We start from the raw sequence: 14,731 nt of genomic DNA, 5'->3' as shown, positions 1-14,731 counted from the left end.
GGTATATGAGTTATTGTTATGTTATCAGTACAAGTAAAACTACAAATATAAAATAATAGGGTTTCGTTTCCATTTCTTAGATTTTACGTTTGCAGTAGTTTTAAAATAGAGATAGCCTGGAAACCGCGAGGCAGTTTTTTATAGATAATTCGCAGTAACCACTTTTAATTAAAGATGAGAAAAAAGTAACCACAACTTCGCAACTGAACATAATAATTACAAAAACCCTATCAAAATACATGACTATGTAATTCAGTTTATTGAAGTATGCTTTTTAATGATTTTCGAATATTAAGAGACATAGTAAAGAAATGATATGGATAGCTAACGTTTCTGCTATACTTATCGGACGTGGTGAGACGTTACCTAAAGTTTATTCTCAAAGATTGGGCTATCAAATAAAAACATATTTATTCTTTATATATTTTTCAAATTCAAACTAAAATCCGGCTGTGAGTTTCAAAGTCATTATTTTACTATACATGAAATATAATAAATAATAAAGCTACATATAGAAACCTAATTAAATTAGCTTCTATCGCGACGTGTATCTCATATTATCATCACTGCAATTGTGATTTAATGTTACATTAAAACATATAATCAAAATACATCGTGATTATGGCTCATTGTTTGCTTAGGATATTTTACAGTGTACTTATTGTAATTATTATTTAATTCTATATTATAACAAGATGTTAAATATCCGCATCGGTATCTATAATAAAAATAGATTTTGCTTATTATCTGAATTTAACCCATTCAGGAAGAATTAATTGTTGTCCTTTATGCGTTTTATTATCTAAACTAATATTTCTCGTTGAAAATTATAATGCTGTTTATTTTTAATTATAATTATAGTTTACTGGAACAAATATTAATTATTATTGAGCGCTAAAGTGTACACATATTGTATAAATAGCATAGCATGTGAAGCCGGGTAGGATTGCTAGTAAATAATATGTTTTATAAAATTTGCTCTGTGTACGCCCGGGAAGGTCCTACCGTATTAGGTGTTGAAAAATAATTAAAATATCTCTTATCACATGTCGAATGTTAACTTTCAATTATTGCTCGACATACTTTCTGATCATGAGTCAAGAGACACCTACACTTATATTTTTTCTCATATACATATGTATGTCACTACAGGTACCGGCACTCCAAAGGCTGGTGCGCCTACGCGGGCGTCACAGTCACTCTCGGCGAGGACTACACCCACGGCATAATATTACACAATCACTTTTAGAGTTGTGCAATAAACTTTTGCAACCCTTTATTAGAATTTGTAAAAAAACATTACACTTCTATATTGCCTAAATATATTTAACATATGTATTTATTAACATAACAATACACTTAACATATGTATTTTATAACAAAAACACAACAATAACATTGCCTTGATAAGTCAATCTATTAAGCTGATGATATAACCTACTATTTGCTAATATAACACACATATATTCATATAATAAAAAAAATGTTATTCCAATTTTAAGATTTTTTCTCATTTTTAAAACTTTAAAGAATGTTCTAAACATATGGTGGAAGAATTGAAGGCATTAAAGATATAATATTAAAAAAAACAATAATTTTTAGACATAGAGAATGCACAAAATACTAAATCAATTATATTAACAATAAAAAAAAATAAAAACCTTTACTTTGATATTAATAAATAACAGAAGACAATTATAAATATATACATATAGGTATATTAATATTAAACTTGAGCTTGAAATGTGTTGTTATAATTATATTAAACCAATTATAATAGAATTAAAAGTATTTTTTTCAAAGAGAGATATGAATAATATTTATTTCATTAGACCAAACTTGAAGCTGAAATGTGTAGCTATTTAAAATGAACTATTAATATAAATACATTTACATACAAATGGCTTTTCATAATTCTTTTGAAGTTTGGTTACCGGATGTCTTTAGCTCGCTATAACAGAATTTTCTATATGATTTAAAAGAATGGATTCACAATTTTAAAATTAATGAAAGTGTAGGAGTAGGATGATTAAACTTTTGTATTTTTAGTTTAGTAATAACTCAATTTGTATTCTTATACAGTAAAAGGCAATATACAAGTTTCCTATTTTATTTACACCTCCACAGTTCATGATTCACAATAAATTTGCAAATCTCAAAGTTGAATAGTATGAATAATAAATATTTCGGCTCCATTTTACAATGTTTAATCAGTATCAACTTGACTACCTTGGGCTTGTTATTTTGATATTTTAAAATGTCACAGATGATCACCGCGTATCAGTGACGTGTTGGTCGTGTTGTAACATACAGAGAAAGTTGAAACTCGTCTGGTGAAATCACACCCACATCAGCTGTGCCAAATCTAAAAGAAATATCCTCGTTGCTTATACGGAGACGTAATTTGCACAGTAAAAGTTGTTCAAGTATTACATTTAATTTAACGAACAAACTAGCTAACTAATAACACAGATACACATTAAGTTTAACAGATCGAGCCTTGCATGGTTATATTTAATATATTCACATCGTTAGCTTTTTTGCATTCATCTTTCAAAGTACTTTTTGCTCATTTTTTTTTAGTCAAAAACCAAAATGTTGAATCATACATATGAGATGCTAATCGTCACAGTTCATATTCCAAATAATTATGATATAAAGTAGTTAAATACTCATTTTTCATAACATGAAACCTCTTAACGAAATAAATTTAAGTATTTATGTTTAAGTTTGTATTCGTTACCGGTTTTGATAATTTTCGGATAATATTTAACATTTAATGTTTTTGTAGATTTTGTTTTCATTTACAGACATTTATATATATATTTTTGATTTATTCACCGTCATTTATGTTCGATTTTTAAAAGATCTGTTTAAGGTAAAAGCCCTGAGGTTGTCAGGTCCATTTGTCGGATAACATTTTTCCGCTTGTATATTTACCGAGCTGTATTGGAGTAACGTATTGAAAAAACCTTCAATCTGTCCTCAAAAGAAGAAACAATATTAAAAAAATCAGGATAGAATGAGAGTCAACATATAGTTTAAACAAGTGAATTTCCAATCGAACGCAATCCATTTAAATTTTTATTTGTTATCGTTTTTTTTTCAATAAACTGAACACTGTATGGTACATTATCGTATAGAGGAATATTTCACGGCAATCTAAAATTACGCGATCGAATAAAAACTATCTTTGCTCGTATCCGCAAAACACAAAAAAATTGTCTAAAATAATAATTCTATACCGTTTTTTCTCTCACTGTTTCGACAATTGTTCGTTTAAGAAACGTGATCACGATACATGTTATTGCATTTTGTCATTACTGTTACGTGAAAACTTATGTGAGGCTCTAACCTTGTGCGATGGCGGCTCGTGATTATGATGGCAAGCCGACCGTGACACTGGCACGGGTCATGATAATGACGTCTTCATCCGTTGCTACACGAAGACCCATAATGAGCTTTGTTTTGCAAAATAAATAACGTTCAAGCTAATTTACAAATTATTAATAGGCAATCTTTTAAACAAAGATCGAAGTTTGCAACTTATTTTAATTTTTATTAATACAAGGGACTCGCCCCGGCTTGGCACGCTTGCAGTGCTGATACTAATTATAATACATGTGTTTTTTTGATAATTCACATTAGAAACTTATGATATTATCAGTGTACTGACCTTACTTTACCATATTGTACATGTATTACACATATTATAAACCTTCCTCTTGAATCAATCTATCTATTAAAAAAACCCGATTCAAATTCCGTTGTACAATTTTAAAGATCTAAGCATACATAGGGACAGACAGCGATAATCGACTTTGTTTAATACTATGTAATGATGATGATACAGTTAAAAGGATATAAAGTTACAAATAGTAATTAGTATTTTTAATATTATAGGTTAAGTTTTGTAAATATAGTGATATGACGTTGAACTGGTACAATGCCATAGTATCAGGCGTGCCCTCCAACTCAAAGTGCTAGTACCTCCGTGACCGTTACTTGGTCACCGCTACGCTGAGCGTCACACAACTTGCCGCCTTGGGAAATGAGTTCCACATTCCTAAATACGAATTATTCATGAATTATTGCGGGCCCTATTATCAATGTATATAGAGTATAAATGCATAAATATTAACTTAGAGAGCTGGCGAACAACATTTTTAAATGATTTTCTCTTACACATTATATTTAATTTTTATTAAACTACTTGAAAGACTTATTTCGACGTCACTGAATCATCTCCGGCTATTTTTTTAATTAACAGATAAGCTAATAAGAAACACAGACTTAAAGGTATTTATAGTAGCTCTGTGTAGCTAATCGTACATAGCTTTACACAAATCGTATAAAGCTTACCTTGCGCTTATGAGTACGTTCTATTGAAAATCTTCTTCTTGTTAATTCCGAGTCTAAGCTGATGGCGACTACGGTAGGGAATATTTGGCTCGTATCTACTCGAGACAGGACAAAGGTTAAATATATAATAATATAGTAATCTCTTTCATTTGATCTAGATTTTAATGAAAGCGTTAACTTATGTAGTCAACTGGATGACATTATATGAATCAAATTAAAAGGACCTAAACATTATTTGCCCTCTCCTTAATGTATTATCGATTACATAAAAATAAGTATCATAATGCTTAATGTACTTACACTTTAATGGAATACACGTTGTCTTACTAAAAATACTGGGCTGTAGTGGTTGGCAAGCCTGTTTCGGTAAATCACCTACTCCTCACATATTTTACCGCCAAACAGCGATGCTTAGTATTGTTGAGTTCCGGTTTGAAGGGTGAGTGAACCAGTGGACCGTCGGGCACAAGGGACATAACATCTTAGTTATTAAGGCTGATAGTGCATTGACGTTGTAAGGCACAATTAATATTTCTTCGGTACCAATGTATTTGCGATGACCAATTACCATCAGGCTGATTTTTATTTCTATCTTTTTATTTAAAGAATTTAAAAGAATAGCGGTTGTTTCTTTACGCAATGCTTTGACTTCCTCCTTTGAATGTCAAGTTACTGACTGAAAAAGAGAAATCAGCGTGTAATTATTCACCCGCGATACAACGTTAATTGGTGAGGCCGGTAAGGAATGTTTATTTATGTAGTCAACAGTTTGAAATATATAAAACCTTTTTAGAAGTAATACACAAATTGAAATAATTAATATTTTAAAATCTGTTGAATATTATTTTGAATCTAGATAGATTAGTAACTATAGAAAATTAGAAGCAATTTAGACTTTGCAACAAAGCGTTTGCTAATGTTACAGAACGAATGTAGGTATTACGTTTGTGTGTAAGAAGTAAAATAGTACACTGCAGTAATATGATGACTTTGATCGTCACATACGACTTCGAACCGGTATATTTTGATCGCTAAATAATGGCACTGAACCCGATAAACGCCCGTGGACCGGTCTGTGCAGGACGTTCCATGTCTAAGCAGCACGACAAGATGGAACAAAATATATTAGCATCCCGTTATAATTACGAGGGATCATGAATAATTTTGAATACGCCCTAATTCTGTTGGAATAATATAGTTTACGTTTTTAAACAAAAACCTGTCTAAAATTCCGTTTCAATATATTATTCAATTATGCAAATTTATATTCAATCATGTTGACATCTGTTTAAAATGATGTAAGAATTAGTACTTAATCAGATAGGTAATATGTTTTTACGGTATAAATATGTTTTTATATAGCAGTTCAATTAACATTCAAACGTTTGACCTTTCGTATTGATTTAAATGTCTTCTAAGAAAAATATTTTTTAACGTAATATTTACCTGTACACTGACCTTAACACATTTGTAACGTGACAATGTTTGTAACATGACACATGTAAACTAATATTCGTAAATGTTCCCACTGCTGGACTTGTGTCTATTCCCCTTTTAATGAAAAGGTTTGGAGCATATACCACCGTTCTTGAAGCCGCCGCCGCTGATCTTCTAGTTTGTAATTACCTACAATCTTACTAGTAAGTCATTATGGGAGTGTTACAAATGTTTCTCGTTTCTTTACTTTGTTTATCCCTGAAGAACTATGATATAAACTGGTTCTCAATCCTGCTCTTATTACATAACATTACTTAAATTTGCAAACAAACGATTGTATGTATTTCTTTTATCAACTGAGTAAAATACGAAACCGCAATCTTTATTAGTAAAGATTTATTAATAATGACTACTCTTTGTACGAGCATCCTTAAGAATTGTAACCTTAAAGCAATAAAATTCATGGGTCGGTAGAAACGTCAAGAATATCGATAAGCTAATTCTTTCACACCTTTTGAAGATAATTTAAATCTTGTTTTCTTATCTATTTATTTGGAATTGTATTATATGTTAATAATTACACGTTTTTATTTTTTGGATTTAACTTGAGATGAAGTATGATATACTTTATGTGCATAACGGTAATTATAAAGTTGAAATGTAATAAACGATAACTTTTTCTGATTAGCAACACCGGAGTCGATACCAGTTTTTAGATGTTTGCGTACTTAGTATTTTTTTTTATTAAAAAAGCATATGTATAAAACATATGCTTTTTTTAATCATTGCGCGACAAGATGAATTAACATATAAAAACAAAAAAGAAAATCATAAACTCGTTTTGTCACTGCTATCTTGAATACCAATTGACTTAAGGTAATATCAATATATGAGTAAATTTTATTTAAAACCTCATTGGATAAAAACCTCCTCTAAAGATAGACGTTATTTCTTGAGTTGCAGTAGTTGAAAACAGTGAGAGTTGCATTTACCGTCTTGTCTTCCCGTATATAAGGCATAGGGTATCCCTTTTATAAGCTTGCTTTGTAGCCTCTCTCCTAGCAATTACCAAAACGAAAAACAGTCTTAAATAGTAACAATAACAATGTAGGTTTAAATAATTTTCCATATAAAAAGAACCATCAAAGTCGTATCCAAGTAACAGGAAAGAATCGAATCACTTCTTCGATGATGACAGCCTAAGCGAAAAATGAAGTCACTCTTTTCTCATTAGCTGAGGTAATCAGGCAATATGATTGATTTATTTACTACTCATAAAGTACATAATTTCCTTTAAATGTGTTTTTATATGATATATTTAAATGTTTTTATCGGTTACATAAATGTACAAAAAGATCACTAATAGATGATTGCGGGTTCAAACCCAGGCAGGCACCACTATATGTATGTGCTTAATTTGTGTTTATAATTCATCTCTTGCTCGGCGGTGAAGGAACACATCGTAAGAAAACCTGCATGTGCATTCCCCCAACCCGCATTGGAACAGCCTAGTGGAATAAATCTCAGCAGTGGGAAACGTACAGGCTGTTACTTAATTTTTACTTTATGATTTTTTTTTAAATCAGTAGACGGAGGATGAAATGGCACCACCGCCTATGTACATTGGCGCCCGTTGTGTATTTTAATCATTCCTTGCATCTCCGAATCATCCCACCGAAACAATACCAACTATTGCTGCTTGGTGGAAGAATATATGATGAGTTGGTGGTGCTATCCTACCCAGATGGGCTTACACAAAGTCGTAGTAGTGTACAATTACATTTATTATTATTAATTATTATTCATAATTCAACTAACAACATAAATAGTATTTCATATAAATAATATAACGGAACTAACAAAAGCACTTTTATTTTAATGTAATACCTTAAAATTATATATTATTCTATGCTACCATTTCAATACCATTTTTTTTTAAATTACGTGTATTAAAGGTGTGAATTGCAACTAATTTGATTAATAAAAGTTTAAATCATTTAATCAAGCTGGTATTTATCGAGCAGGTAAAATAATGGCATGAAGTGTAATTAACAAAATCTTTAATCATACCAGTACATACTTATAATTAATAATTTTAATGTATACCAAAATGTACTTTATTATGAAAGTAATAAACACAAATACAAATAGTAAATACTTCTTTTACAAGGAAAAACTTCATTTCATAATGAAATATTTCAGTATTTATTTAAGTTAGTGCATTGTAGAGTGCGAAGGAATAAAATATTACGTAAACTGCGCGCGTTGAAGTCTATCCTATAGGTTACGGGATTCGTGCACCATGTTACGTGGTATAATAGTTTGACAGAATTATTATAAAATGTAAACTGTCTTCTGTTATAAGTTGTAAATGGTATATTAACTTACTTTTTTTTCATTTGTAGACTTCAATTCCTAATAAGGCTATTATTGTCTTACAACAGTTTTGTGGTTTGTGCTGAATATTTTAATTCAATTGTACTGTTGTTACGGATGTTCCATGATAAGACTATAATCACAAAAAGTACTTAGTTATAATTGCATATTCTATATGCATGGTTAATTTAAGTTTTATTTTTCATTTTTCTGTGTATACATCAGTAACTTATAATAATTAAATGAATGTGCATTTATGCAAGAAACCTCATTACGTATTATGATGAAAGTTTAAGCATTGCATTTTATACCTCGCTTAGTATAAATATCTTGTATGGGCAATCGAATTGAGCTGCCACTACTCGATTGTGCTTTTTAATGGACCTTTGAAACTGGTAATTGGTGATGAGAAAAAACGAACAACGCTTATTGAAGCTCACATCACCGCGCCTTTCGGAGGACTAATAGTTACACAGAAGCTAAAAAAAGTTTTATTTTAAATTAAATTAATGAGCTGTAATTGTGTATGTTTTATCTTGTTACGAATCTTATTGAGGCTTGTCATATACCGCAGTATTAAAATGGAAAAATACGCTTATAGTAGTTTTTGGTTTTAGATGAAAAATACTACTTATATCGACGGCCGTTTAGATGGTTCGGTTTTTCATTTATCTTCCTTGCAGTTTTATTATAATGGTTTAGAGTCCAGGCGAGCAAAAGCTCTGTCAGTAAAGAGCGTCGGCAAGTGAAGAAGTGTAGAGGGGGAGGGGGTGGAGCGACTGCGCGCGCGCCGCAGCCTGCCGCGCCGCGATCAGTCTTGCTCCGACCAACAGGTTGGTTGCACGTACGAGTTTTCTGCGTCGCTACCACGTTTCGTTTTTCGAGTGTCCGTTTGCTCCACCTTTGGAGTGTTGTAGGTGTAGTGTTGTGACAGTGTGTTTTTAGGCATACAATCGGATAGTGTATCTCTATAAAATAACATTGTCGTAGTGTGCGGTTTGTTCCACGGAGTTACTTAGCGGCTGTTCGCCTAGCGAGGGAAGGTGGATTGCTTGCACCGGGAGGAATGAGCCCCGTACATTACTGCTCCCGCACTCACCGATGATCTCAAGGTTGGCATCTAGCACACTCACCCAGCCGTGTCGCAACTTTACCGCCGCGACCCCACGAACGCTTGCATTCTCCTCTACTCTAGTACTCTCCATTCTGCTCTCATTACAATAACATTCGTTCCAAAGTTACACACTAAGGAACGTTCACTTCATAAATATTAATAACTTGGTCGGTTAACTACAGCTAACTTAAATTTCTATTCTTATTAGAAAAAAAGTATCGCATTTGCATTTTACATTTAAAGCACCAAATAGCTTTTATTTTAAGGCTATTATAACAGATAAAAAAGGTCACTTACTTTCATTGCGCGTTTAAATTTATTGAAGTAAGTGTTCGACGTTTGTAAACGTAATAGTATTACAAAACGTCGGTCACTAGATGGCGTTCGAGGACTACTTATGTAAGCTGGACCTGCACCTTCATCTCCATATAAAGTAACGTCGATTTCCTTAGCGGCATCCGTAGATCCATACCTAATTAATATGATGTAACCGACTTTAACAATAGTCTCATCAAAATCCTGCTAATGTAAGAAGCTAGCCTTTGTTCTGTTAATAGAGTTTAGTAATTAAAATATGATTACTTTTAAATGTTATAATTAACGCGAACTAGATTTCCAATGCTAAATATATGAAATACCTAGTTATCTTTCTCACTTTTTACGACCTCCTTCACGAACATATGTATAATACGTAAAAATAAACGAATATTGGAATGTAAAATGAAAAAATTAAGACACGTATGAAACTTTATGTAAAATATTATCAATTAAAAATACATCCGTGTAGAGATTAAAATGAGTGTATTGAAAAAGAAATAACTTTAAAATATAAATGAATAAATAAAAATGAACACACATTACTTATGAATTATTAAATATCAAGGTAGGCAAGGATCCATTGTAAAGGGTATTTAAACAATATTTAACTCAACATCCAATAAAAGCATTGGCATTATAAAAGTGCATATTAGTTATAGTGATTTATTATACAAGTTATCAATACACATTGTCGATAGTTATTAATGAACTCGGAACTTGTGAAAGAGCTTGAATAATAAACCATTTTGTTTGATTGTATGGAGATAATGGTACATAAGTTAGATAGAGATCCGAATAGAAAACAGATCTCATTAAGTTTCTCTCAGTCAAATGAATAAATATTTTTTTAATTTACAAACAAATATTAAGCGAATCTACTATCGGTTCGGAATGTAGATACTACCGAGAAAACCGACAAGAAACTCAGTAGTTACTCCTTTTCAACATTTAGATACATGATTATCACATTGATCAATATTTCTGTGCATATAATATTGTTGTAAATATGTTGTGACGCAACAGATGCTATTTTGTTATAAACTTCGTGAAGGGTAGAGACCCCTTTGATCCAAGCTTCTTGTTCTGTGTTATATTTCAAGAACTTATAGAATAGGATTACAATATATGTTTATCTAAACCAAATATGGTGAATGAAAAATTACACACGAACAGTGTGTAAAGTTTTAATACCTTTGCATTTCTAGCCTTATATTTTTCTCACTTTGGTTATAAGGCTTATTTCACACTCCTGAGCCTTTTTTGATCCTCGCCAACATTATTTTTCTTGTTGAATATGTTTCTATAGCTGTGACTTGGATTTTACGCCAATATCTGTGTCAGTTTCTCGTTTTACGCATAATTATGTATTTTTTAAGTAGTTGTTTTTAAGAACAAATATTTGCCATATTAATGAGAAGTAACGTGGCTTATTTAATGAGTTTAATTGAGGTGGCGTTTTCTGTATGTAGTAGCACTTTTTTCATGATATAAATACTTACGCAATGTCAAGTATAAAAAATACATCAATACTTTGTAAACTTTGTGTTTGCTATGGTATTTTTTAAATAAGATTTAAATCTTTCTTTAAAGCAAAAGTACAAATATGTGTGGGTGTTGAAAGGGAAATAACTTTATTATATTAAAATAGAACATGTAGCTCACACAAACGGATGTTTTAAAAATTAATGGATTTAAGAAAAACAGCGAGTCTGATTTAATTAGAACTTTCACATCATACCTTAGTTTTTTTGAGTGCCACGTTTTTGTTACAGTGATGGAATGTTTGCTAGACATTCGCTTAGCTGATAGAAGTTAATTTAACGTTATGAAATAACAAATTAAGATTTCATACTTTTGTGGTAAATAAATAACCAAAACACGCATTTTTGAATATACACTTTTAGATTTCAATGAAACGTCCCAATAAACCATTTTCTAGTGTCTAATATCTATTAGTGAAAAAGAAGAAAGAGCTATTCATGCATATATCAGTCGGGGCGTTGACGTTTCGACGATGTAGAAATTATTATAATGATGTAAGAAAGGTTGCTAAAATATCTAGAAATGAATCACCAGGAGCCTAGATTTTTAGATATTTTAAGATTTTCAACAAAAATATTATTAAATAGCATAGAAAAAACTGACTTGCAATTGAGTTTATTAATGGAAATATAAGAATCTTTATCAAAATAATAAAATACGAATAATAAACGTTATGTATTTTTATAAAAAATATTATATACATCTATAGAAGATTACGATATATTTAAATAAGTTGCATTAGAAGCGCACGAACAGTTTAATCGACCTAGCGAATGATGATATATCATTGGTTAAAATAAACCAGGGAAAAAAAACATCATTATTGTACCCGTGCCAAATCGGGATGGGTAGCATTAATGTTCTTGGCGGTATATAAAGTCAGCAAAGGAAAATATTAAATGACCATTACGATGATTCCTATAATTTAGTGAAAATATGTCGAGTCAGTAGCAATATACATTAGACGCTAGCATCGAAATTGTGTTGTTAAAAATCGCTTCGACAATAAGTCTTTATTTCTCCTAAAAAGTTAAGGTTAAAAATGGTTATCGTGGATTATTTTTAAGAGATAAACATCCTAACCTTTTTTGTAGATCTTTTCAAGGCGTACAATACTGTAATAAATTATTTTGATATATCTCGTAGAGTTCAGCCATCGTTTACAACGTAAGCTCAAAAAATGTGTTTATTTACGACAGTAGAAACCTATAAAATTGTTTACCTATAAATTTGTGTTTCTTTACTATATTGTTCAATAACGTTCCTCTTGAATCGCTCTGTCATTTAAAAATAATCAAAATCGCGTCAAAATCTGTTGCCTTATTTTAAAGATCAAATCATATACAGGGGCAGATAGCAATAAGCGACTTTGTTTTACACTATGTAATGATAGTAAATCTTACAAGCAACAGCAAAAAATGTTCGAAATGTTAGTTTTTAAGAAGTTTGTTATCTTTTATTTACTTTATTTTGAAAGTTTTTGCCTTTCGCTTTTTTCATACTTTCGTCAAATTATGTGAAAATCGATGACATCGTTCATTCATAAATATTTCGGATAACATTTAAATAGCAGTATAAAATAAAGAATTTTTTGACGCATATAAAGAAGGAAATGAATTCAAAGAAAAATGTACATTATAAAATACTGGCATGAGCAATAACTTTTGTCATAAATTAACGTCACTAATACACTCTTTATACTTATTAAATGCCTGAAATCTAATTAAAAAAAAAACATAAATCTTATTGAACTCAAAGTTAATTAAGTTAATAATATAAAGTTTTATGGTAAACTTGATGTAAAAAATCGATATAAAAATAGGCCTAAGAACATATAAACACGAAATTTAAATTAATTATATATTTAACAATATCTATATTAATGGAACGTTTTCATACACAAATACGACTTACTTTGACATAAGCATCTCCTAAACGCCAAGGTCCTCATTCCGACGGCGATGAGAATGGCGTTGATTGATTTTTAGAATAAAAGAACTTTAATATTAACGATTATTATTGATGTTGTGTAGGTGTATTAACCTCTACTGTTCATACAAACTAATCGGTAGGTAGCGGTCTATTACATGGAAAGCGTGTTTACCTTCAATTAATGAGTCATACCGGAGCTCAGACTTTGATGTCACAGAACAGATATTTATAGCTCGAAATACCCAGCGTGTCAAAATGTCAAGAAATATAATAATCATACGTACCTGAAAGTAGACTTTATTTTGTCTGTGACATTATGTATTTATGCAGCTGCGTCTATACAAAAAATGTGGCATTTTTTGTATTGCCGATTTTACGTCGTTGAAAAAAAATTGGGTAATTATTAAATATCTGGATCAAATCCCGTTAAGATTGCTATTTTGCAATATTTTATTATATCTTTCTTATGAAAGGAGTGCAACTGCAACGCGATTTAAGACAGTAGCGCCTAAAAAATAATCTGATAAATCAAATCAAAACTGAAAGGCATAGATTATACTATAACATAAAATGAGTAGCAAAGTGTGTTTTTTTCGTCTTAGCAAAAAGAAAAAAGAATAATAATATAAAAATATAATCTAATTATGCTGCTGATCAAAACACACGTCCTTGTCTCTCCAAAAAAATTGAGTACGCCTGCTTAATGCATTTAGTTTTAGTTGTTTTGCTCAGAATACAAGATAAATTAAATCAATATAGAATCAAATACATTAGATATTTATTCTTAACGTCAGTTGACGTCATAGCTCGTTTAAAATGTACTTAAACAGATAGCGTCATAAAAAATGTCAACAATATTTTTTTACTTTTAGACTTAAAAACGACAAACGCTTACAACAAATTTAGTTATAGACATTTTATTAGAAACGTACTATCATTATTATATTCTTTACATTTTCGATATATTTTTTAAATTAAGAATAACTATAAAATAGAAATAGAAAATCGTTAAAAATTAGAACCATTCAATTGATATCACAGATAGAATTTAAAGTATAAGGCTTTTTAGATTTGATGTAAATTTAGTATATTCTTGTGGTTTAGTTTGTAGATAAAACAATTGAAAAGTAATAAAAAAATGACAGCGTAGGTTTTGGCTGTTAAATCACAATACGATACGTTGACGCTACTAGAATAGCCTTGGCTTCAATAGTTTACCATAAATGAATATTTAGATAAAATATTTTACTCTGTTGGCGTGTTCATTGTATTTATCTGTCGTTCAAATATGACTCACAATAAAATATGCTAAAAAAATATGGGTGGAGAAAAAAAATCGAATTTTTGGTTATTGTTTCATATTTAATATAGAATGTATAGTTGCTAGATTATTTTATGTTGGCTACGCGTACCGATTGCTATAGATTAGAGATTGAGTTTTTGACCCCATATTTGCTAATGTAATAAGATATCAGCAATTAATACCAATACCAAATCGCCGCAGCAAATACAACCAATAATACATTGTAATCTAAGTTATGAGTCGTGGGTGACTTAATGTATAAATGCGGAGACCCAAAACAAGTAAAAATAAATAATGTTTTCTTATTTCGTCTAACCTATTATTATAAACAATGAATGATTTTATTG

At 30.5% G+C, this 14,731-nt stretch overlaps 1 protein-coding gene across 3 annotated transcripts in view; it reads left to right on the top strand.

Annotated features, from left to right (window-relative positions):
* Positions 1 to 9,004: 9,004 nt before the first annotated feature.
* Positions 9,005 to 14,731, top strand: part of LOC124533418 — a 100,199-nt gene continuing 94,472 nt past the window's right edge. For all 3 annotated transcript variants that reach the window (XM_047108657.1, XM_047108656.1, XM_047108654.1), the window contains exon 1: positions 9,005 to 9,287. The gene's annotated coding sequence lies outside the window, so the exon portion shown is untranslated. The remainder of the gene's footprint in view (positions 9,288 to 14,731) is intronic.

The sequence above is a fragment of the Vanessa cardui genome, chromosome 11 (genome assembly GCF_905220365.1).
Source record: "Vanessa cardui chromosome 11, ilVanCard2.1, whole genome shotgun sequence".
NCBI lineage: Eukaryota > Metazoa > Arthropoda > Insecta > Lepidoptera > Nymphalidae > Vanessa > Vanessa cardui.
The sequence above is the reverse complement of the archived record's forward strand: the minus strand, read 5'-3'. Positions and strand labels throughout refer to the sequence as shown.